Consider the following 27,058-nt stretch of genomic DNA (forward strand, 5'->3'; position numbering starts at 1 on the left):
AGTGATTGAAAGAATTGTTTGGAAGAGACAACCCATACGGACAAATCTTAACATATAATGAAGGAAAAAATAATTTCTAAAAGATAATATGCTGCAGGATGCTTTTTTATAAAGTTAAAAAACAACTTAAAAATATATCCTTTTAAAAAATGCACGGAGATGCCTAAAACTATGTAAAAAGAAGTGAAGCAATGGGGCCGTGAGATTCAGGGTGATGGATAACTCTGGCGGGGGGCGGGTGTGGGCTCATCACATGGTTAGGTGTAGGATATCAAAATCCTAACTTCTGTGCTGAGTGACGGGCTTGCAGATACCCAATTAGTCATTCAGTATAACTGCATCAGAGCAGGCCGTGAATGAAAAACAAAGATGGCCATCCTTGGGCAACATGCAGTTTACAGCATAGGATGACTGCCATTTCCCTCCCTATGGAAATCCAGCTCCCATTCGGAGAACCTCCGTAAGAATTACAACATAGTAACATTTGCTGTGTAAGAGCACTGAAGTTATTAATTGGATTCCAGATGTCTGAAATTGATGTATCCCTTCACTGAATCCCCCCTAGGATCTATTTTGGGTATAACACTTCACACAGGATGCTGTTCTTAATTAAAACTGCTCTGCCTTAAGAGCTTTATGTCTGTGAGATAGTCATCCAAACATTCTCCTCTCCATAAATTTCCTCTTATGTCCTATTTCCGAAGCAAAAGTAATACTCGCCTGGATTTTAATAAACATGTCTGCAGTGGTAATATAAATTTCACATGCTTTCTACATTTCATTATCTCTCTTAGTCCTTTTCTTCATGCTGATTCTCAGACCAAGACTGTTACTGGAACGGCTTTGCAGCCCTATGTTGTTTATGTTTCCCACGTCGGGGGCAACAAGCAGCAAGCTGATTGTTATTTGGGTAGGAAACACACACAAGATGTTGAAAAAAGGCATTAATTTCCAAGCTATTTTGCTCCTCTCCCTCTTTAGTTTTTGATTTTGGCAATAACGGTCTAGTTCTTTGACGCTGGGTTGAAGCCTAGTAGCCAAGTTATCAGTCCAAGATCTGTTCCTACATGGTTACTCAACTGTGTCTACCGGATGCCAAAATTTAAAAATTTAAAAAATACTAAATATTTGGCATTCCAGAAGCAAAACAGAAACAAAAAACAACCCCCCATCTCCCTGCTGATTGATTGACTGTTCTTTCTCTTTGCAAGTAGTTCTTTGGGCCTTGGGTAGAGAGGTGACTCATCTATTTATAAGGGGAGTCAGATTCAGGACTTAAGCCTCCAGCCAAATGGCAGTTAAATCACAAGGAACAAATACTGTTCTGTGGAAAATGGACCCCCGGCCAAAGGAAAGATGCTCTTGGTCCAATGCCAGGGACCTTCTGCTCTAGGGAAGTGACAACATCAAAGGAAGGGAGCCCAAGAATAATGATGGCATAATTATATTATTATTAATGGATTTTTATTGAGCATGCTCTAAGTACCAGGTACCAAGTGTTGGTACAGAGACGATCGCATTTAACCCTCTTTGAATAGCCTTGGTGCAATCTTCTCCATTTTCAGGTGAGGAAGTTAAAATCAGAGATGTGACCTTATCGCTCATGGGTGCTGCGACTTCAGAGCCCACTCCCTAATCTGCATGCCCTCTCTCATAGAACAGCATCCCAGTCTGCTAACAATGGGGACTAAGTTCAGGTGTCTAAATTAAAACACTTCTGCATTCAGAATCTCATTGAATCAACTTTGGGGTAGGTAGAGGCATAATATTGTTGTCCCCATTTTACAGAAAAGGAAACAAAGATCCAGGGAAATGAGTTGTGGGAGTCTTTTCTGCAGTCTTAGACTGAAAGCCTTGGCATGTTTCTCTACTAACAAGGAGCCTCAATGAAATCTAATAGGAGTGGCCTGATTCTGGGTTTGAAGTGGAATATCACAGTGGGAGGACGATATATTGGGGCTTCTCTTACTTAAAAAGTATAAATTAAATTCCAGATAGTGGCCCAGGGCAGTTTCTCCCAACCCTTGCTAGCAAATGCTCTGGTCCTGAGTTATTGGCCTTTGACATGGTCTTCTTGGCATGATAGGCCCTTATTTACCATATCACTCCCTCTCTCAACCCTTTGCAGCCTCTGTGCCTACCCTGTTGAACAGGAGTGGCTCTTTCAACAACCTGCCTCGTTTTACCACCAGTCCTCTGCACATACTATTCTCTTCAAGGAATAGATTTCTTCCCCTGCTCTCCTAAGGCTTGACCAGGGGGCCCTTTCATGCGTTCTGTTTCAGAACAGGTACTATGTTGTAAGTATCTTACCCACTAAATTATAGGTTCTATGAGGGCAAAACCATGTCTGTTAGCAATATTCAATCTTCCCTTAACCGTCAAAACAACGTCACATGGTTCAATGTAACACCTTAGCGAAGACCTTACAAAACCAGAGCTGGGTACACAGTAGGTGTTCGCTAAGTACCTTCTTGCTCAAATCAACCAACCATAACAGATACTCAGGAGGGTGACTCAGGTATTGCCATCCTCAGTCCTCAAAGAAGGGTTTGATTATGTTCTCCCAACCAAATATTATAATACTAATGTGGGAACAGAGACACGCTGTAAGAATGATACAGAACAAAAATTCTTGATGATAGCCTTCATCAATCTAAAATATAACCATATTTACTTAATCAAAAATTTTATGATACAATAAATTTATGATGAACCTGAGTAGATAGACAAATGTTGGGGGCCCTTGGTCTTCACTCATGGATCCCCAATGGGCTCTTCTTCCCTCTTTGAAAAATAATGAGAGAAAGCCAAACAGCAAACAGAAGGGCAAATGAAAGGTATGTTTATGCCTGCACAGGGGGCAGCATCCTACCCTTCTCTGTGACCCAGAATGAATGACAGTTTCGTAGCTTCAGTGCCTGGAAAATCATTAAGGAAGTGGACTTCTGTTGTCTGACACCTAATCATGCTTTGAAGGAGAAGCTTGAGAGAAAAGGAACGAACACAGTAGAGCAGAGGCTGTGGTCTGGAGTATGCTCGGGGTGGTCAGCAAGTACCCGTGGCCACATCCCCTTCCTGAGCTGGCCTGTGGTGAAAGCCACCCGTTCCCCACTGGGTGAGGGGAACATCTTGAAGAAGACTTGGCATGATGCCCGTCGGTTTCTACAATGTTCCTTCTCATTGTGGGCATTCTTCTACGTGGCTTCTTAATTGTACACATGCACACACTGTGTCAAATGGAGTTTCCATCGCCTCTGCTCGCTGCGTATTACATTTTTAATCAGTATATATAATTACTTACCACAAGCTGCCAGGCCAGATTTTCTGAGCATTAGTCTAATTAACTTAAGCTTGATAATTATGTTTCAGATACCATAGCAGTACACACGGAATTTGCAGAGTATGCCGCCAGCTTATTTGATTCCAATAACATGTTTTCTCAGACAGTGGGTTAGTTTTGATTTTTTTTTTTAAATGGCCACCTGATAATTATGTAGGTTTCAAAGTTTTCCCTCAAACAAAATCGTTGTGCTATTTAAGACAAGCTTCTCAAATAATTAATGCAGAGTGGACTGAAATAGGTTTCTGTGTATTTTTATACACACAAATCTGTTTTTTACTAATATAACCTCAGGCTAAGGAAACAAAGTATAAATTGTTCTGGTGGTCAAATGGCAGAACCTTCTGTGTTTCGACTGATCTATGCTTTGCCTTTTCCCTTTACATTTACTTGCCCTCTAGTTGATGAAAAATGAGAGAAAAGGAAGAGCAAACAACTTGAAAACCTCTAAGACTTGTAGGTGAGAAATTAGGGCATGATAAATTCCCTTACAGATAATAAGCAACGTACTGAGGGCTTGTTAGGTGCCAGGCACTAAGTTAAACCCTTTTTGAAGATTATCTCATCTAATCATCTGGCAACTTGATGTAGTAGGTATGTGTTTCAGATTGAGTTATACCCCCCTTTCCCCCCAAAAGATATGTTCAATATCTAACCCCCAGTAGCTCAGAATGTAACCTTGGGTCCTCACGGAGCAAGCTGAAATAAAGTCATTAGAGTGGGCACTCATGCAGTAGAAGTGGTGTCCTTACACGTGGGGAAGTTTGGACACAGCCACGCACACAGAAAGAATGCCATGTGAACATGAAGGCAGAAACTGGGATGATGGGTCTACAAACCAGGAAATGCCAGAGATTGCCGCAACACCCCACCCCCACCCCCGCAAGCCAGGAGAGAGTCCTGAAACAAACTCTCCCTCGGGGTCCTCAGAAGGGACCAGCCATTCTGACACATTGATTTTAGACCTCTAACCTCCAGAATTGTGAGAAAACACAGGCATTTAACTGGGTTTAGGCCGCCCTTTGTGTTGCTTTGCTATGGCAGCCCTAGCAAATGGGTACAGTATGCACGACCCTACTCCCCGTCTTAGCGACGCCGAGGCTCAGGAAAGCTATGCGGTACGTCCAAGGCCCCATGGCTGTCACACAGCAGGGCAGAGTCCACAACGGGGCCTTTCTGACTCCCAAGATCATGCCCTTGACCCTACCAGCACCCCAGCCACGCAGCTACTGCCTAGGAATGGGGAGAGAAGCAATGCAACACATCCCAGAAGTGGCTGACTTGCTGTGATCATTTTACTGCTTCTTCATTAAGAGTAAGACTGAGGTGGCACATGTTTCCAAGTTTATAGACAGCTGCTTTTATTTAAAACAAAAATGCATACTGGAAATCCCTGCTTCCTAGCTTCTGAGGGCAACAAAACAGAATGTACCTTTTCTTCTAGGGATGGTAACAGGGCAATTTTGTGCTCTTCCCACTTCTAACATGAGAGAATAATAGGCCAAAAGATCAGCTGCCAGTTACATAAGGCATAGGGGGCAACAACAAATGAAATATCCACTCTATTCAATCCCTAGAACCAGTGAGGAAAGGACAGGTAGGTTTTCCTAAGACGTGGTAACGGATGGAAAGAGCAAAAGTTAACAAGCCTGCTCCGTAAAGGCCACAGACATGGAATAAGAATGATTCTTGGGAAGAGAGGCAACCTCGGTCCAGGACAGAAAGCACAGGAATGCAAAGGAAAAAAAATTAAAACACTTCCCTAAGAATGTCTACTGGAATGATCCACCAGAAAGCTTGACACCAGGCAAAGGAAGGAAGCCTACATGCACCGAGGGCCTGTTACATCTGGTGTGTGTAAGACAGTTAAGCCATCCAAATTCCCCCCAAGAATCTGCAAACTAGAAGCTGCCCCCCCCCCCCGTGACCAGAAATAGGGGCTCTGAGCAGTGAAATAGTTGGCTCAGGGTCAACCAGCAAATCACTGGTAATGTCTACATGGAAAAACGATGCAAAAGGGCTGTAGGAGAGACACTGAGGCAGAGTCTTAAGGAGAATTGCCTTTCTCCTTCTAGACCAGCAGTGGTGGGTATCTATCGGTATGTGTACAAGCTTATACCTAAAACATGGGCTACTCGTTATTGACAATTTTCACAAATTACATCCAAGTGCCTCTAGAACAGGAATTCTCACCATTCTGGGGCATGTCAAGACCTTTGAGAATCTGATCAAAGCTATGACTCCTTTCCCTAGGAAAAAATGTCTGCATACAAACACATACTCTTTACGTGAAACTTCCCTGGGGGGATCGTGGGTCCCAGCTTAAAAACCCACAAAGGATACTTCCATCTCCAAGGACCCCAGCAAAGTCATGATGTTACAAAAGCATATAGTGTGCCATTGCACACCTTGAGCAGGAAAATTCCTCTCCTCCATCCCTAGCTCGTATTTCTGTAATGCATTTGTCTCCCCCACTGCTGGGGAGCTCTACTGGGCTTTGTTCACCTTTATTCGCCTGGTACATCAGTGCCTCCTAAGCCAGTAAGTAAAAGTCAATGTTATGTGAATTTTTAGAAGGCCTCAACTTGAGGGCTAGCACTCCCTCCAAGCCACGGTCCTTCCCTTCCTTGAATCTCACTTTGATCACCTATACTATTAAATGGAGATCCTACCACCACTAGCCCTGCTTTTTCTGGAGGATTTTGGAAGGAACCTATGCAGTAACACAGGTGCAAGCGATTTCTGATAGCAACAGCGAGAGCGTATCACGGGCAGACCCTGTTTCATGCACTCGACCCGTCTTCATTAATCCTCACAACTATCCTAGGAGGAGGGTGGCACTACGTATCTCCATTGAACGCAGGAGGAAACTGAGTCCAGAGAGGTCTGGGAACTGGCATAAGCAGGCACGGGGCTGGGATGCAAACACAAGCAGCCGGGCCCGGACCCGCCCTCCTGACCACTGTGCAGCGTGTCTCTCTCTAGACTAGGCAATGCCATGCGCGTGTCTGAAGCTGTTACCACAGGCAAGATGGCCCTCAATTAACGTAGCAGAGCTTGGGTGGGGTGGATTTTGAGAGGCTCGACAGTAAGACCACCGGAAGAGCTCGGTGTTAGGACCACAACCAGTTGGCATCTCAAGCCACATTAACAGACCTGAGCTTCTCTGGCAGAGCCAGCCTGACCTGTGAGGTCACTCTTCGGTGAGAGAGGAGCACCTGCCCTTTCCTCTTAGGCTCCCCCAGCACCCGGAACAGCGATTTCAGCCCTGTGTGGAGGTGAGGCAGGTAGCAAGGGAGGGAGGCAGCAGCCTCATGTTGGACCCTGGGGTTGGATACCAGGGAGTGGCGAGCCAAGGCCCGCTTCTAAAATATGTCAGATTCACACGGACTGTGCCGACCCCCGTGAACATACCTGCAGGCCACTCAGCTTGTGACCCCCCTGCCTGTGCCCTCTGAGCACACGCCACACCACTTGAAGTCCTTTCTTTCCTCTCTCAGACAAAAGACTTCTCTCCTCTGATCTTTAGTTGGAGAGGTCCTACCTGGAAAGTTTTCAAGGAGTGAACGCCCAGATGGGCCTTAGATGGAATTCCAAATATTCTGCAAGGCCCAATCTTCACTGCCAAGCAGACAAATGGCCACAGGCGACATAGAGGCTCGGGACAGAGCAGTGGCCAAGCCCCAAGCCTGCCCTCTCAGGACTCACAACTCTGGTGGGCCACCCAGAAAACAATCCGGCACCCACAGAAGGCATGGACAGTGCTGCGATGAGGGACATCTGGGCAACTGTGGGAGCACTGAAGGGGTACGAGTCCAGGCTGCGGGAAGAACGGCAGGCAGGGGCTCCCAAAGGCTGTCTATCTGCCTGCCTTTACATTAGAGCAAATACCCAAGATACCATACCAAGCTCCACGGTATGCACTTAAGCTAAAACAGCTAGCACAGTAGAGCATCTTCTCCCAGTGCTCTTCTCCGTCCTGCTCGTCCTCTGCATTTCAACTTGAATGTGACCTCTTTAAAGAGCCTTTGGGGCCTCCCGTGCACCACCTGCCCCCTCAGGTCCATCCCAGTGCATTTCCTTCAGAGGCTGGCAGTCGGCAGCCTTCCTACCCCAAGTGTGCACGGCTGACCAATAGCATCTGGGGGTTCTTATAGATACAGAATCGTAGGCTCCAGCCTGGATGAGGCTTGGGCACGTTACTACTGCCCTGTCCAGCACAGTTGCCACTAGCCCCAGGCCGCCCCCCGGGCACTCGAAACATGGATAGTCTGAGCTGAGATCCACTACACGTGTAAAATACATACCAGCTTTGGACGACTTAGTGCAAAAAAGAACATGAAACATCTCAATAATTATTTTATACTGGCTACCTGTGGAAATAATATTTTGCATATTTTAGGTTCAATAAAATATATTAAAATTTTATCTTTTTTTTTTAAACCTGACTAAGGCTTTATATTACATGTGTAACTCACATTGTATTTATATTGCATGGGGCTGCTTTAAAATGTGAGAAGCTCACTGAGGATAATGATCAGGGTCTGGTATCGGCAAACTAGAGTGGACGGGTTGAATCAGGCCCTGTGCCAGCCCGGCACATGCACTTCCATCAGGACACGGCTGCTCTCACTCCTCATGCATTGTCCATGACAATATCCGTGCTCCAAGGGCAGAATCAGGTAGGTGCAACAAAAACCGAATGGCTGGCAGAGCCTGAAATATTTACTACCTGGCCCTTGACAGGACCATCATCAAGAGCATTGGTTCCAGAGGTGGACTGCCTGGCCCCCAGATCAGGTCACTACCACCTTCCAGTACCTGAGTTTGGGCAAGATACTTCATGCCTGTGCCTCAGTGTCTGCATCTGAAAACAGGGATGGGAGCAGCTATCCTACAGAGCAGTTATAAAGATTCGATCAGTCGATGTATGTGAACTTCTTTAAGGCTTTGTACCCACTAGGTTCTCAGTAAACATTAATCATCTTCACTATCACGGCTAGCAATGATCACAGGCTATAATTACACATTTTTGCTTTGTTATGTTCTTTCTTATGCGTCGCCACACCAGATTAAAAACCCTGGGGAAGCAGGGGTATTTTCTATCTTCATCCCACTATTTCACTGAGCACAGCTTCTGGCGAACAGTGGAAATTGAGTAAATATCAGTCGAATGAAAGAGGTACAGAGGAAAGTACTTTGCCTAAGGCTGCCTGACCAGTAAATGGCCAGGACTGGAACTTGGTTCTTTCTGTTCCCCAAACTCTTACCCTCTCCTGCCACACCAAGTGCGGTCTCTAGACCAGCAGTGTCATTGTCACCTAGGAGCTTGCTAGAAATGCGGATTCTTAAGCTCCATCCCAGGCCTGTTGAATTAAAAACTATCTTAACAAGATCCAAGAACGCCCAAGAGATTCCTGGGCACGTTTCAGCTGGGGAGGTGCCCCGTGGGCTGTCATTCCCGGTTAAGGCGCTCTGCTGTTCAACAAAGTAATTAATGTGGTATCAGTCCTTCCATGGAGCCCTCTGTTTGGGCCCCCTACTACCAGAGCTGATGATTTGTAGTCACCCCGCTAAGGGCCTGGGGGCATTTCGGTTCTGCGGGAAATGTCGCTGGGCTGTGTCAGGAAGTGCCCTTTCTCCTGCCAGGTTCAAACCACTGCAATGCTGGGGTGACCTCTCTGCACAGAAATCTGCTTAACATTCCGCACCGGCCTCTAGGGACCAGGCCACAGACTCTAGCAGATGCAGGGGGTCGGGAAATCTACTCCCCAACCCTCTCCCTCTGGGCACCTACCTCCATGAATTCATTCTCCCCTGTATTTTACACACCAGGGGCTGCACCACCCAAATGAGCAATCTGTCCCCACATTCAATAGCTCGGGCACCTTCCTTTTGAGTCGACAAATGAAAGCAAATCATCTCCTACTCATATGAACACACACACACACACACACACACACACACACACACACACAATTAAAATTCTCCCCTCGCCAACTCTGGTTTTCTTACTCACTGTCCGGCTCCAAGATTGTGTGTTCTTCACTATTTTCTTACAAATGGTCCATTATGTGGTAGTTCAGAAGATGAGGGTGTTTAAAATTAGCACAAAACCTTACAACGGGGTTCCCATTTGTCACAGCAAGAAATTTCAAATTGTGGCCATCAGATGAACATTTCAAATTAGAAAAAGACTGATTAGCATAATTCTTAAGGGTCTGAACTCTAAACCCACAGATGGCCTATGAGAGGATTGACGAGGCAGAAAGGAGATTAGGATAAATCTAATTAGTTAGGGGTGTTCCCGTTTTTCAAGTCAAGTGGTGAGGGATGGAGAAGATGTGATGGATGGACAGATGGATCTAATGAAGCCCCATTAAAGTCGTTCTGATTCCCACTCACAGCGAGAGAACACATTACCCCATTAATGGTTCTGGGAGCTAACACAGCCCAAGCTGGGCGCTGTGACCTCGGAAAATGAATTTGAATTGCCTGTCCAGCTCTTTGCACATACTCGCAAGATGTAAATGAGCCTGAAAACTTGATGCCTGCTGAGGCGCCATCCCAGCACGTGGGCTGGAAGCACCCCACCCCCTGCCCCGCTCAGGGAGTGAGCCTGCCTCCGGGCTGCTTTTATCAAGGCCCCCCGGCTGGAGTCCCGCAGCGTTTCTGCTCCTTCCCTTCTACAACCTGGACCTGTCCTGGGAAATGTGCTGTGGTTTGCACAGGTCCCCGATGCTACATGCTGACGCAGACTACTGTTTTTCTCTTCCTTGGGGCTGGTGGCTACACGTTATCACCATCACAGGCTGATAGGGATGGGAGGGCAGGGCTAAAGACAGGCTAAAGACTTTTCTTGAGGAACTCATGCCTCCGTCACAGAGATGTGAGAGAATAACAGCACATTTCACAGGTTAGGTGCAAAATGAGGGTATGATGGGCTCTGACAGAGAATGAGGCAGAAATGGTGGTGGTCTCTTAGGGCCAAGTCAAGGACAGAGATGGGACTCCACAGGATTTGAAGAAAGGCCCGTCTCTCCCCCTGGATGATCACAGTCACCTCCTAAACGTCCCCTTGTTTCTACGCTTGAGCCTCTACGGTCCAGCATCCCTGAGAAGTCCATCAGATCCTGTGAGTCTCTCCAGTAATAATCAGAGCTGACATTTACTGAGCACTTACTGTATGCTCAGCCCTGATCTAAGCACATTTCATACATTTTGTATCATTTAATCTTCAAAACAGCCCAGTGTGGCAGGTCCTAGTATCCTCCCTATATTACAGGGGAGAAAACAGCAGCGCAAAGAGGTTACCTGTCCCAGCAAGTAGCAAAACCGATAGACAATTTCAGGCAACATTCCTCTAGAGCTCAGATTCTAAAGCCCTGTAACTGGCACTCTTTGGCCCTTGTCCTTCCATCACACATGGAATAAAATCTAAGCACCCCCCACCTCATCTTGCTCTCGCCTGTCCCATGCTTACTGTGCCCCAGCCATGCTCTCCAAGTACACCAGGTGCAGTCCACATCAGGCCCCTTGCATCTGTCACACCCTCTGTCTGGATAGTTTTCCCACTTTCTCATACCCAACCTGGAAACATGGACCTGACCATGGTTCTCAGCAATGTACGTTACTCCCTTCCCACCCAGGTGATCTCTTTCAGGGCCATGAGTTTAAATATCATCTCCATGGCTCCCAAATTTGTTTCTAGCCTGGAACTCTCTAATGAGCTCCAACCCTGTATTCACCAGGTTCCCTGACGATTGTTCTTGCATGTGCAGCAAAAACCTCATATTTCTTATAACCAAAGGAGAATCCCTGACTTCTAGCTTCCGCATCCTGTGTCAGTCTTTCCATTAAATATCACTCATCATCCAGCTGGTTACTCAAGCCATATACTAGGAATTCTCAGTCTCTGAGCTCTCATAGTCCACTCCATCAACAAAATCAACCTGCTGGATTTCGAAGTCATTCTGCCAAAGTTGGCCCACTTCTCTTCACCTCCACTGTACCATGATCTATCATAAAGCACTGTGATAACCTAATTGGTCCCCTTGCTTGCACCTTCACCTTCTTTCAACCCGGCCACAGGGATCCTTGCACAACTCAGATCATGGCATTTCCTTCTCTAAGACCCTACAGCTTTAATCTCATACTAGGTCTACAAGACCTCCAGGCTACTGCCTGCCTCTCTGCCTATTCACCAATGCTCCAGACACACAGGGCTTCTTTCTATTTCCTGAGCATGCCAAGCTCACCTTAGACCCACGGCTTTTGCCATCATGATTTACTCTGCTTAGAAAACTCTCTGTCCCTAGGTTTCCCCAGACTTGCCTTTTATCCTTTAGTTATCAGCTGCAGTGTTCTCTCCTTGGCGAAGACTTGGATACCTCTAGCCAAATTAACTTGCTCCAGCACAAATACCTTTATCATATTACCCTATTTTCTTTCCTCTCACTATCTGGGATGATGCATATTTGTGTGTTTACTTGTTTTTGTCTGTCTTTCCCACAGGAGTCATCTCTTTGAAGACCCGGGTGTGACCTGGCTTGTTCACCACAATATCCCCCAGGGCCCAGAACTTTAAGGGGGCATCCAGAGCTTTTGTTTAATAAAGAACACCATGTGGTATAAGCTAACAAAATGCAAATTGAAGACAGATGATGCTTCTGAGACTCCTACAATCAGTGGGGGTGGAGGGCAGATAAAGAACCAACATGAAGGGAACTTCTAGAGAGTGGGAAGATGTCTAACACCTTTCCTTTGTTGAGTGACTGTCACCCATGAGATCCTGGGGCTACACATGAGAACAGACCACCATGCACCCTGTGCTCAGAGCGCTGGTGTTGTGGCATGTTGTTTAAACCCTCCCGCCCCATTTTAGGATAGGGCAGGGGGAAGGAATTTTTTTTTTTAATGTAAAGGGCCAGATTGTAAATATTTTAGGCTCTGCAGGTCTACAATTTGTGTCACAAATATTCAACTCTGCTATTGTAGTGCAAAAGCATACAGACAACACGAAATCATGGCTATGTTCAAATGAAACTTTGTTTGCAAAAGCAAGCAGTAGGTCTGATTTAGCACGTGGGCTCAAATTTGATAAACCCTGGGACTGGCTCTTCTTTTGTACAAAGTCCTTTAGGCCTGTCACGCAGAAAAGTAGGCTTTGGAATAATCAGGGTCTCTTGTAGAAACATCTAGGTTTAGTATTTACCTTACAGCCCCATCTGAAGCTCTCAGAAGACACTGCGTAGACCTGAGTGGTGGATCTGAAGTTCCTCTTAGTCATCTGTTTCAGTCCAGTAATCAACCAGCTTTTGTAAGAAACCTCACAATTATATGGAGTTGAATATACTTAACTTGACGTAGAATAACTGAAAATGGCTAAGGAGATGGTGGGCTTGACCACGGGGACAGGACAGGAGCCCCAGCATCACACCACTGTTGGAAAGGAGGAGGATGGGGACTACTGCTTAGTTATGCAGATGCCAGGTTCAGCTAATAGCTTGGCATCATGATGACTTCAGTCAGGGAGGAAAGCTCTGTCCAAATTTGCAGGTCTTCACAAAGCATTTGCCATTTAGTTGTTGGCTCATTAGCTTGGACATAAGAAAGGATTCCTAGAAAGAAGATGGCATCATTGTGTGCTATTCTTGCTCTGGGGTGCTTTTGGAAACGACAGCTGTGATCAGAAAAGTAAATATTGTTAAGGGGAGAGGGATGCTTGTTCTGGACAGATACCAACAGCCAGGCTCCAGGAAGCTGGAGACAAGAGAATCAAACCTTCAGGTACATAAGCCATTTCTGGGCTAGCTCCACAGGTTTGCTTTGTGGTGGTTGTCTGCCTGGTTTCCAGGGAGCCTTCAATTAGGCTACTGAGCTGAGCTGATTTATACCTGTGCACTGCATCGGCTCCATTACCGTTAACATAAATAAGTCCTCAGTTACAGGAGGAAGGCACAGAGAGTGTGTATGGTGGCTTCACTTCGGGAAAACATCCTTTTTTCAGAACACCACTTTCTTCGGGATAGAAACTGACTAGACTGCCCAAATAACATTAACACGAATACAGAGCAATAGAAAGCCTCGATATACTGAACTGGGCAGACTGGGTCAACCTCGCTTCAATTCCAAGAAAGCCTCAAGTCAGCGTGCCTCTCCCAAGAGGGCCACCTCCCTAATTGTTTTCCTCTACTTCTGTTCCAGCTGGACCTGGGGTGCACATGGGGCCTGTGACCCTCAACTCGGCCAGCACATAACACATCTGTTTAGTTGCTTACTGTGCTCCCAGAACTGAGCAGTGTTCAAATAAATATGTGAGGAGTAAACAAAGATGGAGAAACTCCCATCCCATCAGAGTACAAGAATTCTGAAATGCATGGTCACAGGGACACATGCTGCCCATCTCTATAGAAAGAGGAATAAAATTGACTTCCGTGGAAATACTCTTAGGCAGCAGGCAGGCTGTGCTGTGGCTTTTACCTGCCATGTCACTGAATGTCCCAGCATCCCTGCAAAGTTGGGATTTTTCGACCAATATTTCATAGACCCTCTTATTGCCTCCAGTGGAGATACCATCACTCACACAAACGCTACGGTGGGAATTCACCGAGATGGACCATATATATAATATATATGTTTAAGGACTTTACCCAGCCTATGATCTGATATGTAAGTGTTCAGTAGATGACAACTTCAGGGATTATTATTGCTTGTCCTGTTACAGATGAAGAAATAGAGATTGAGTGGGTTACAGGGATCCATCCTAGGGACAAAATGCATCACAATCGGGATTTGGACCCAATGTGTCTGGTTCTTTCTCTATTTACAGGAAGGAATAAGGAAAGACACAGGTTCCATCTTCCTCTGTTCTCTGCCTTCTTAGCTTTAACCTGAGGCGGTTCAGAGCCACTTCAAGATTGCAACAAATTCTACTCTGAGAGCTTCACAGAGGATCAGAACATAGATTACTTTATTTTCTACACTCGGTCTCTATGATACGATATAAAGATAATTCTTTGTATAACAGAATACAGATCCCTTGCTCTAAAAAGTTCTTTCTATACTGAATGGATGTTTTTATGTTAGTTAAGCCAATTTCTACTTTCCAGGTAAAGACACAGGATCTTCAAGGCATTTGCTGGGCCCCATTCTCTGGGTGGTGAGCAGAGCCTGACCTAGAGTGGTTTGTAGCATCGCCCCTTCCGTGGGTCACAAACACATAGCCAAAGGTCTTCAAAATGTATGGGCATCCTTGGAAAATAAAAGCATTTCTGGGCATATGATTAACAAGCCAGAAAGGCCATGGTGCTTGACAGAAAGGATGAGGCATTTCAGAAAGATAAGTCAAGATGCATTTATGAGCTGAAAGCATCCCTCAGCTTGCTTAGCTGTGCTGCTTGGTTCATAAACCAGGGATTAAGTCCATTTTCATTTCAACTTTCTCTTTCACCTTTAAGCAACCCCTAAGGTTTCCAGAGAATTTTGTTTGACCTTTAGCTAAAGTTCAACCTCTACCAAGTTACCAATTTTGGATGGTCCCTGGGTGATCACTTAAGACAGATTGCACTATAATTCAAGGCAAGGATAATCCCTGGCCCAAGAGTTCACAAAGGAGGGATTCCCAGTGGTCTCAGGGATGGCAAAAGTTACGGATTCAGTCCTGCTAATGAATTGTAGTGATATTCTCACTGTGCGTTATTGATCAGTGAAGTCAGCCTGGGTGCATTTGCTGGACATTGAACCCGGGGTGTTTCTTTACCTCCATCTGCTCACAAATGAGGATTCTCCTCACACTCCCTTGTAAGCTAAACTCTAGGTAAAAGATGCAGTCCATGGGAGGTCCTTCGGGAGTTGTCATTTACTTCCAAAGTTATGATAGGAATCTTAAACCCATCAATGGACTTTGGTGCCCAAACGAAGCCCGTTATCTTTGCTACAAAGCACACAGGCTCTAGCTCTGCCTTTATCTCACACCTAGCTTTCCCAGACTTTCCAGCAACACTCAGAGAGGAAATGTGGAGGGGAGCAATGGAGAGAAAATCAGGCTTTTCCAATTTGTAGTGAAGAACACGGCTGTGAAATTGTTTACTTCTTACATATCCTGACTTATTTTGTCTACCAGATCTGCCTGATTCCTAACTAAGTATATAAAAGTCTTTCAATATGCCTATTTATTTAATCAGAGGGTTTTTTCCTCCAATTTTTGTTTATGTAGTCAGCTCCAGGACTGTTGGGTGCCTATCATGAAGACAGAGCCACTCCTGTCCACAGAAGTAAACATAGAGCCCCCAGCTTGCATGAAAGTCAAGTCCTTCCTATCTGCAGACTCTACATTCGTTAAATAAAGAAAAATTCAATGTCCATCTCATTCATGAATCAGAGCAGAATGCCTGCATATGTCATTTCTCTAACTTCCCAAATACCGAGAGAACATATCGGCCCCTCTCAGCGTCTCAGTGGACTGGAAGCATGTTCATTTTAGAGGAAGGTCTCACAGCTTTCTGCAGACAGTTCAATACCATGCTGCCTCGGATTCAGCTTCCTGCATTCTTTCTTATTGATTGGCATACCTCAGGCTATTAGGTTTATTAACTAAATGATAATTTTTTTAGGGGGGGTGAGTATACCAGGAGATAAATGTTTCACAAATAGACTCAAAGCTTGCAGGCAGGAGACATGCAGTGATTTACAAAGTATTTATCTTTCTGGCATTTTTTCCCCCAGGAAAAAGTAATCATTGCTACCATCCTCTGAAAACAGAGATGCCTGTTTTCTGGGCAGGCTTGGAGACTAGCCAAGGCAGTGTGACGATTCCTGGAATTTCAACACACCCGCGGGGTGGACTGAGCGAGCTCCTCCTGCACATGCACCTGGTCTGCCTGGAGAGTCACCCCGCGGCCTCTCCCTGCCTCCTGGGAGCCACTCCAGCAGCCCTGGGTGTGTGAGTAGATGGGGCTTGCTTTCAGCTGCTGCCTCTTCCAACTGGCCGCCTGGCCTTGGTCTGATCGCAGTCCTGGAAAACTCAGAGCAAGCAGCGCTTCCCCACCCTTACGTCCCCCCTCCCCCAACACACCCACCTCTAATGCAAGTAAGAGTCCCTGATAGAAGCACCTGCCCCTCCACGGGCTTCTTTCTCTGTTCTCCTGCCTCACTTTCTGACACTCCCATTGTCCTGCCAGACTTTCTCAAACTCAGGCACTATTGACATTTTTGGGGTCAGTCAATTCTCAGCTGTGGAGGGTGGTTTTGTGCATTTCTGGAGGGCTAGCAGCATCCTTGGTCTCTGCTTACCTGCTGTGACTAACACTTACCACTAACACTTACCACTGTGACATCCACAAATGTCTCCATACATTGCCAAATGTCCCCTGGGCATAAAATTACCCAGTCATGTCCACTGCCTTGTCACAAGTGGGAACTAATGGGAAAAATTGAGAACTTCCCTCACCCCATAAGGAACCCAAAGGGACTAGATCATTATCAACTCCCAGGCCTGGTTTGCAGACGTCATTGCTGAGGAATCTCAATGAACCAGGGACCCCAACAGGATGCAGGAAGGGGGTCTGGGGAGGGCAGTAGGGGTGAGTTGAGAGATTATGGATTCTTGGCCAAAGCTGGACTGACCTGGCTCTTCATCAAGGTCTAGAGCCACATCATTTAAAAAACATCTCAAGTACCCACTATGCTTTTCACCCCATCAATCAAGAAGTGTGATAGATTTTTTTCCTTCTCCCCCTCCTCACATTCACTCTTCTAGTTTTTGTCACTATCTTCTTACCCCTGGTTTCTTCCAAAGCCTCCCTGTAGGTCCTTTCTCCCAGGCTTTCTCTTCACTGTCCAGCCCCGGCCCTCACCCCCCTGCAGGTGAGTGGGTTTTCTGAAATGCAAAGCAGACCATGCCAGCCAGCCATCTGCTGACTTCCCTGGCTTTCCAGCCTTTCAGGATAAAATCCAAACTCCTTAACAAGGCCTGCAAATCCACGCACATCATTACCTCTCTCCCTGCGTTAAGTGCAACTTCATGTCCCCACTGCCCCGGACCTCTTGTGGGACACAGTCCCCTGTAGGGACACAGGTGGTTTTAGGTAGCAGAGAGTCATGACTGTAAAGAATTCAGAATCTCACAGCGATTGTTTAGTTTCAATACCCATTTCTCCTTGTGTCCTCACCAGGAGCACGCTGAGTTTGGTGCTCCTTTGTCCTTCACGCTGCTCTGAAGCTTGACAATCTCCCATTTTGTACCAGAAAAGAACAGGCCTCAGGCTGAAACAACAGTGTCCAGATGAAATTTAATAACACCATTTTATTTTTCATTATATTTACTTTTGTAGTTGCCTTCTATTTACAGCCCATTGTACTACTTTTTCTGTTACAAGAATGATAGAATCTTTCCCTTTTCCATGAATGTTTTCAGGTAGAAAAAGGGAGTTGAAGAAGCATCAGTAGCAGTAGAATTGGTTTCTAGACGTGACAGAGACTGTGATTAATGATTGCTATGTGGGAAATAAGGAGTTATTTGCATTTGCGTCCTGCTCTTTCACATCCCAGGCAGGCTAAGAACAGGGAGAAGGCAGGGACAGGAAGAACTGGATGGTTCCTTGTAACGATTCATGTGTCTTTTGGAGTTTGATGCAGATGTCACCTCGCCAAAATCTGAATCAGTGCCCTACCCGTGTGCTCCCCTAGCACCCTGGCCACCCCTCATAGGCTCTGACATGGCTCCTTTGAGCTCTGCTTTACATCTGTCAAGTTCTCAGTGGTGTCCACGTGTCTGGTACAAAGCTGAGCAGAGACAAGATGCCAAATAAATACATCTTGGTTGGAGGGATGAAATGGAGAGAAGCACATAATCCTTTTTAGCTCGCTCTGGGCCTCCCCAAGAGAAAAGCAAAATGAGGTGACCAGATAATCCATGTCACTGATGTTACCCACCTCCATGGGTGACAGACACAGAAGACTTGATGTAAATTACTCAGGGTGCAACTTCTATTTCCCCTTCCATTTTGAGCATCAGAATTTGACCTCCACTGGCCACTGAAACACTCTTGTGGCTTGGCCCAGCTGGGTCTAGTGCCCAACAGGGGAGCGCAGGAAAGGATACACAGAAACCAACAGGACATAAGCTTGTGTGTGTCCCAAGTCTGTCTTTCTACTGGAGCTTTACCTCTACAAATTTGTAGCACTTGAAGGTATGTTTCCCTAGCCACTTCTGGACTGTAACAATTCCTTTTCTCCTACTGACAAAATCTGATACTTAGACTGGAGCACTTTCTTGCCAAGGAGAGAACTGTGTCAAACTTGTGACGCGTGATAAAATACCACGGTCATGTGGAATACTGCTTTGAAATGTTGCCAGGGTGAGCATGCATGCAGAATGATGGAAATCGCCTGCAAATACAAATGGTAGCTCTGTGGCTCATCTGTAACCTCAATGTAGGAAAACGGAGATATTCTTTTCCCTCCTTTGCAATTTGCACAGCCTCTCGTTGGAAACTACGGAGATTACCCCACTGAAAGTAACTGCCATGTTTACTCCACGCACAGTTTTTACTAATACAATATCCCCATGTAGTCATTGGTCTTCTAGGGTTCCCCCGATACTCTAAGCTGTTCCGTAGTGCTTCTGTGAATGTCTCATTGAAGTAGTCATGTACCCAAAACCAAAAGCTTTATAGAAAGGTATAGAGGTCATTTGTACAGTGCTGAAAATGATGTCCACTTTGTCCACCTTAGAAATCAAGACTGCATAATTGAATGGGATTCAGTCCTCACTGTACCCTCCCCAATGCCCCAACCCCCTCACACTATGGTGAATTCAATGGGAATTATCAGTGGATTGAGCTGCATAATTAGAAGAGCCACACCTGTAGGGTGTTTACTATGTAGCAGGCATTTTGTCCTCCTTTAGGTAAATAACATACTATATAATGAAAAGAACTATCCTCATTTTAGTGTTGAGAAAAATGAGGCTCAGAAAGGATAATGTGCTCAAGGTCTCACAGACAACAAGCATCCGAGCCAAAATTGAGCCCCAGGTCTGTGTGATTCCAAAGCTTGATTTTTTTTTTTTTTCCATGATGAACCATGTTGAACTAAAGCCAGTATCCTTCCTTCCATGAATTGAGGTCAAACCTTCACTATCTGTGGGCTTTCAACATTATTTGTGGTTGTCATGTACCCGAAACTAGCAAGATACACAAACCAATGGGAAGTTGCTTACTCATGAAGAGCCAGTAGCCTAATGAGAAGTTTCTCATGCACAAAAGATGACCAAGCAGTAGAAGAAGAAAATTCAAGCCCATTTCAAAGGCATCTGTGTCTTTATGAAAAGTGAAACCCCATTTTCTTTTTTCTGCAAAGAGACAATAAGAAAATGCATTTGCTATGTATTGATTACTTCACTTATTCTAAGATACAATAGTTACCATTGGTTAGGTACTTCCTACATGCCAGGTACCCCAGGCTTACGTACCCCAAAGCCTATGCACTTGCTGCTCCCCAGCTGGGAACACACTGATTTCTCCTGCTCATGTGGTTGGCTGCCATCCCACCTTCAGATCTCAGCTCCAGGGCCACCTGCTCAGAGAAGCTTTGCCTGAACCATTGACCTATTAGCCTCCTTCATTAAAGACTGGCCCTTTCCTTCAGAGCATTCTCTGCATTGGTCCCTATTTGCTCAGATGTATCAGTGCTTGGGTCGCCCACTAGACTCATGCTTGTGTTCCCAGCACTCAGCCCTGGGCCTGACTCAGAGGAGCCTCTCAAAACCTGTTGGTGGAAGAATTGGCACTGTGACCGACTAAGCACACCTGCTTTCCTTTGTTGATGAGGTGCAAGAAGGGAGGATGGTAAGAAAATGTACAGTGGGGTTATGAGGCTAGAGCTCCTCTCTGTTCACCAAGTAACGTCTTGGATTCATGTGCTTTGCTGAGTTAATTTTGATGTTTTTTTCCCTCATCTCCAAACAGCAAGTCATCTTGCAGATCAATGCCTGAGACTAAAGAGACTTATGGAATGTTAAGATTATGCACATAAATGTACCAACTATGACAGCCACACTAAGAAGAATAGTAATATTGTGCCGAGCGATAGTTTATCAACCTTTGCTACTTACAAAATTCACAGCCAATTTAATTAAAAATATAACAGCTCTGAAAGCTGCTAAAATGAGTACGACAACAATCAATCATTTTGTAATGGTGTTGAAGATCCATTAGGGACGTCGCAGTAGATGCCAACTTTTTTTAAGCCCAGATAGTAGGGGCATTTCATTCTGCACAATTAATGTCACCGCATTAAAATATTGACTATCTATAAAGAAGAAAATACCAAACATCTTTATAACCCACATTTTTTATGGCCAAAACTTGCTTAGAAAGGTGCTTTGAATTTATTTGTTATAAGCTTCACATTTCACATTCAGAAAATTAAAATGGTTTCTACTGACTAACTCATTTAATCATTTAGTTGATTTAATGAAAAACACTATGCATTTTTCTCTTTCTGTTGCTAAGATTAATACTTTCTGTTCATTAGCAATCAAATATTGCAGGAAGGTTTACATCTTATTCTCACTTAACTCACTGCCTTTTATTTCAAAAAATCCTAATAGAATTTAAATGGTATCTTTTAAATCACTTGGAAATTTTTTCTCTTAGTAACTCACTTTGTCTTGTGGAAGACACAACGCTTGCTGTGACACTGAGACATTTATCCCCAACTTCCTTTTCCAATCTTTCTTTCTGAGGCGAAGGGGGAAGCATATATATATATATATATATATATATATATATATATAGACAGGGAGTGGAGACTTCAGAAAAAATTATGAATGCAGCTTCCAGTGCCTCTAATTCATTTAATACATCAGCAACATTGTACCATCCCTTAAGATTCTTATTAGAAGAGTTCTTTGATTTATTAGTGGGGTTTTATGAGCTACCTGGGAGAATGAACCCATTAAAATGTTAACCATAAGCATCTGGCTTTCATTTAAGAAGGAATCAAAGCCACTGGGTACAAGTGAATGGGCGCAAACATGGCACCCTTCTGCTGTCACTCACGGAGGTTCCCACTGTAAATGCCACTTCCTCACAGCTGTGCCCTCTGCAGGTATGGCCTTATCTCTGCTCTCCACGTGATTTTCAGGTGTATATAAATGGGCAGTTAAATTCCACTTGAAATATCTCCAAAAAAGAAATACCTCCAAGGGCCGATTCTACAATGGAATCTTTCTTATGACCAGGATGGTTACAAAAGAGTATAATCTATTTAAATTACTGAATAATAGAACCAGTAGTTTAAAAGCACCGTGCCAAGTTTTTCATTGCTACCATGCCAAAAAAACTGTTTGTTGACCCCCCCCCAAATGCTTGATAAGAGGAAATAACAAAAGGTAGACAATGGTGTTTTGTACTGAGTATAGATACAGTGGTTGAAGGACCCTGGGTGCCTGGGTGTAAAAATATAAGCACTGAATCAGGAATGTTAAGAGGGTGAGAACAAAGGAAACTTTTGGGCAATAAGAAAATGATGCACTTTAAGGTGATACTCCATGAGACAGGTAAGTACAGGAACAGGTGTATCCCTAAATTTTACTCTCTATTTCAAGGTGTTTTCTGCTTTTCTTGTGTATATGCATGCAAACATGTGTGTAGGTGAATTCATCTGTCTTCCTCACTGTGTTATATATTATTGGTTGATTGTGGGAGAGGGACATAAGAATTTTCTTTTCCAATTTATAGTTGGGAAAACTGAAATGCAAGGCATAGGTATACTTGGACCCTAGCATAGTGATCTTTCCTTCTGAGCACTTCTAAAAAGGTAATTGTTTTATCATTTGTGCAATTATTAAATGCTTGTCGCTGCTCTAGACTGTAAGATCCATATGAGAGGCACAGCAATGCCTTTCTTGTCCATCAATGCAGCCCCAGCACTAACTTGGTTGGTAGATGCTTTGTAAATTTCTTTTGAGAGAATGGATGATTTTCCTAGGTCAATACTATTGGAACATTAGCAAAGCAGGATTAAACTCCAGGTCACCCTTGTGTTCTATTTGTGACTTTCTGTTCACCCTGTGACTCTGTTCAAATACCAACCCCTCTGGGAAGCATTTCTGAGCTTTCTCCTCTACTTTTTCTGGGCTCCATTAATACTGTATATCCATCCCTCTGTGTTTTGTATACGTAGCTTTCCTTTTTGCAATGGAACCCCTCTCTCTTCTAGGAAACTATCATATTCCTTAGGCTTGGGATGGAGTTGATTTTATTTCTACCTGGCCCTATACATGGACTCAGGATCTCGATCTGGTCACTCAGAGAACCCTATCCCTCTGGCCACAGTTCCTGGTTCAACAGTGGGCATGCAACTGAAGTTGGACCAGGGTCCTCTGTGTAAATTTTTGTATCAGCATCGCTGGGAAAAATAATCTTTCCACTTAAGCTAATAGGATGTAAGCCTCTAGCTGCTGGCATTCACATAGCCTTCCTTGGGAAGAAGCTACCCAAAGCAGTAGAGAAACACAATGTCCTTGGTGACACGGCTTGTGCCCCCTGAATCCAGCCATGCCTGACTTTCAGTTACATGAGTAAATAAATTCTTCCTACTTCCTTTCAAGCAGTTTGACTGCTGACCATGGCTTCTTGAGAGCAGGGACTGACTCACTTCTGTATCCCCAGAGGACAGATCCTGCCCTCAGTAAAAGCCTGTTCAATGATAAGTCAACACACTTCTTAGGGCAAGGACATTTCCAGGTGTTCGGGGAGTAAGACTATCAATAAAAGCTATTTCAGGGGGCTTTGTATCTTTTGGATCAAACTCTCACAAAAGAAGGAAGAGAGAATACAGACACTGGATGTGGAGGTGTCAAGGTCAATTGTAAGAGAAAGTGTAAGGCGCTCGGCCCGAAAAGGAGGCTCTTACATCAGCTTACAATAAGGCAGTGGGAACTGTGCAGCCGCACAATGGATCTCACATTTCTGCATTCCTACAGTGACTAGGTCTTAATCATCGTGACAGTATGTCTGCAGCAAATGGAATTAACAATCCCACATGCTTTGAAAATGTTAAATTGTTAATAAGCCCCTTAGAGCCTTGCTGCTTCTTTGAACTCCACGACTGGTTTTGGGCCACAGAGAAGTGTATTAAACCATCTCGATTTGAGCTGGTAATTGAGGGCCTCTCAAAGCCTGCCCAGAAGAGAACGTCTTCCACTGTGAAAAGGAACAGATGGTGCTGACGTTTGATTTTCGTTTTTAAATCTAAGGCCTGGCCATATCTGGCAAAACAATTCAAGGAAACATGGTTTTCCAACCATTTGAAAGGTGAAGGTTCCAGGTATACCCTCATTGTGATCCAAAAATCTGTCCTTGTGTTAAGCTTAAGAATCACCCATACCTGAGTTTAAATCCCAGATTTGCTACTTTTTTGGCTGGAAGGCCTTGAACAGATAACTTAATATCCATGAGCCCTTGCGTTCTCATGGATAAAACCAGAGTAGACAACCTCTTCACAGACATTTTGTGAAGACTAAATCAGATCACTGATGTTAAATGCTTAGCAAGAATCTGGTACATGCGAAGAGCTCAATATACATTAGCTATGATTGTGATGACAATGACCATGGCCACTGCAAGCCTTTAAGCCTAACAGTGCAATGCTGAATGCTTTATTAGCCATAAATTAACATCTTAAATGTATTTGTCCACCTGTCATCACTTCCTCCACATAGTGTTCATACTAGCATCATGTCAGATCCCCTTTCCTTTTTGTTTTTCTAGGTCTGAAGTCCCGTGAAAATGTGATGGTGTCTGAGTGAGGAGCCCCCCTCTCAAGCTTCGATAGCACCCCATGTGTTCTACATGATACCCCCCTCCATGCATCTTTCCCAACGCACTGTGGTTGCCCATTGACTCATTTCTAGAATCTTCCTCACTAATTATAAAGGAGGCTCAGGGAGGTCAGGGACTGTATCTGCCCAGATCATCATTTTATTTCCCTTGCTTAGCTCAGTGTCTGGCAGATAATAGGTGTTCAATATTTACTGAATAAATAAATGAAAATCATAAAGCTTTCCCTTGACCCCTTAAATATTTCACCCATATTGCAGCTTTTGCATCTCATTTAAGGGTCTATCTGGGGACTCCAGAGTAAGAACCTCTATTTTAGATGATCATTAAAAACAAAGGAGGGAAATTTGCAGGTCAAATAAAGAAGCAGCCTTTCTTCATTACAGGCCAGAAAGAATGTGCAGATCAGGTGTGGGTCTCAAGAGAGGAAGGGCAAAGTTGGTGTTGACATGGCATTACAGATGAAGGGAAGCTTTGTCCAAGTCCTTCATATGCCTTAGATGACCATGAGAGCCAAGCCTTGCCCAAGGTCACATGGCTAGTGGCAGAGAGAACTCAAATTTGCCAGCTTCCAGACCTGCTCTCCCCAGACCCTCACCTCCCCCCTCTCATGCTGCCTGCCAGAAGAACAGTGGTTGCAGGAATTCAGTGAAGGCTTCCTTCAGAGCATGGCCAGAGGATAATTTAAGGCAATGCAGAATTGACATGACCTTAGTGAAATTAGGGCACAGGTCTTTAAAAGAAAGATTTGATTCAAATGGGTAAAACCTTTGGAGTGAAGTTATTGCCCTGATGCCTCATTTGAAAGAGGAAACCATTCTCGTTCTTTGTCCTTAGTGGGGGTGTAACTTCAGAGGGAAAAAAGGCCTGGTGCTGGAGAGCATGCCCAGTGAAGTCAGCAATCCTCTTGTGTTCCCGTTCATGTTCTGCAGAACCCTTAGCCTTGGCCCCCATGGACTCTCCCAGAGCGAGGCAGATACAGACCACAGCACTTCCCAACTACATTTCACGTTAACACGAACCCTTGATGAGCTTCTTAGCATGGGACACAGTTTCGGAATCCATTAATCTCACTGTCACATATGCAAGATGTTTCGGATAAGCTCAGCCAGAGATTTGTGGTGGTGTTGTTGTTTTTAAACCAGGAAAAAAGAAACTCACACTCCCCGTCATGCCAGATGCTCTATCAGATAAATATCACACAGTTTTGTAGAGAAATATTATGTGATTTAAGAACATCTGCAATTCTCTAGAACATACTGTTGTCAGAAGCTGACTTAAACTAAATATCACACAGCAGACTTTCCTTCAAAGGTCTTGCACTAAATTGTCCCATTACAGCACAAATGGCTCCTTCAGAAACAGTATCAGACAGAATTAAAAATGTGCCAGCTCATTAGCATCGCCACAACTCGATTTCAGAGGCACTCGTGTTATCAGTGACCGAGCTCACTCCTGTTGCAGAAATGGCAAGCACAGAAGAGATCTCCCCGGTTGCTACTTTGGTTTGCACTGGGTGTTACACATTCGAGACATCATTTGTCCCTTACATTAATTCGAGCAGCCACCACTATTTACAGGGGGCAGAGGGAAACACTAGGCGCTGTGTGTTAAGAACTTCACACACGTGACCGCCTATAATGTCCTCAAGGGTCCTGTGAGACAGCTACTACTGTCCTGCAGGGTAGGGCACCGAGGCCTGGTCCCCATGGGGTGTGGGTGGGGGAGCATTTGTTGTGCGTTAGGCACTCTGCTATATGTTTTATTTATATCTCATCTCATCCCACCAAACCCTTTGAAGTCAGTGCCATCATCACCCCCCATGACAGATGAAGAAACAGTGACAGGTCTCTAACTCAGCCCTGGTTTACTCCAAAACTCATGCACATGGTTTCATTTGATAATATGTGGGAAGGTCCATTTTTTGGTAAAGAGTGAGGTCTATGTAGTTACACCTCCTGGACTCCATCCTCCCTATCTGGATGACCTTGGGTAAGCACTGGTAAACCTTCTGTGGCCAAGTTTCCTCATTTGTCAAATGGCATAATACTAGTAACTACCTCAGAAGGTTGAGAGAATGCAATGAAAAGCACTTTTCACAGTGTCTGGCACATAGTAATTACTCAGCAAATTGCTAGTATTGCTAATGATAATACCAATAACAGGTCTTATTATTTTTATAGAAAATAATGCTACTTCAGAAAGTATACAGAGATTAAAATAAACCAAAACACTACCCTGAAGGTGAGTTTAATTATATAATAAGGACGAAGGTCAAAGAGAGGCTGTCACCCAGCAGAACAGAGCTACGTTCGTTAGAAATAGTGGCTGAAGGCGCCACTCTTCCTCGGTGCTGCCTGCAAAGGTGGCAGCCATCTCCTACCAGCATCATGGCTGCCCTCAGACCTCCGGTGAAGTCCAAGATCATTCAAAAGAGGACCGAGGGGTTCATCTGGCACCAGTCAGACCAATACGTCAAAATTAAGCACAACTGGCAGAAACCCAGGGGCAGTGACAATAGGGTGCATGGAAGATTCGTGGGCTGGATCTTGATGCCCAACATTGGTTATGGGAGCAATAAGAAAACACAGCACGTGCTACCCAGGGGCTTCCAGAAGCTCCTAGTCCACACATCAAGAGGTTGAAGTGCTAAATGATGTCCAACAAATCTTACTGTGCAGAGATTGCTCAACAGTGTCTCCTCTGAGAACCGTGAAGCCTATGTGGAAAGAGCAGCCCAGCTGGACATCAGAGTCACTAATCCAAATGCCCAGCTGTGCAGTGAAGAAAATGAATAGACAGCCTCTGTGCACGTCATAGTTGTGTTAATAAAACCATTAAACTACCATCTGGCTAAACACATAAA

The 27,058-nt window shown here is 44.7% G+C and overlaps 1 protein-coding gene and 1 long non-coding RNA gene across 9 annotated transcripts in view; one reads left to right on the plus strand and one right to left on the minus strand.

Annotated features, from left to right (window-relative positions):
- The window catches only part of LOC113256511 (uncharacterized), a 640,192-nt gene extending 627,279 nt beyond the window's left edge, over nucleotides 1-12,913 (plus strand). Inside the window, exon 13 of the long non-coding RNA XR_008959101.1 lies at nucleotides 11,858-12,913. This is a non-coding gene — a long non-coding RNA (uncharacterized LOC113256511). The remainder of the gene's footprint in view (nucleotides 1-11,857) is intronic.
- Nucleotides 1-27,058, minus strand: part of FHIT (fragile histidine triad diadenosine triphosphatase) — a 1,391,990-nt gene that overhangs the window by 37,097 nt on the left and 1,327,835 nt on the right. The window lies entirely within an intron of this gene.

This window comes from Ursus arctos, unplaced genomic scaffold (assembly GCF_023065955.2).
Source record: "Ursus arctos isolate Adak ecotype North America unplaced genomic scaffold, UrsArc2.0 scaffold_14, whole genome shotgun sequence".
NCBI classification, from domain to species: domain Eukaryota; kingdom Metazoa; phylum Chordata; class Mammalia; order Carnivora; family Ursidae; genus Ursus; species Ursus arctos.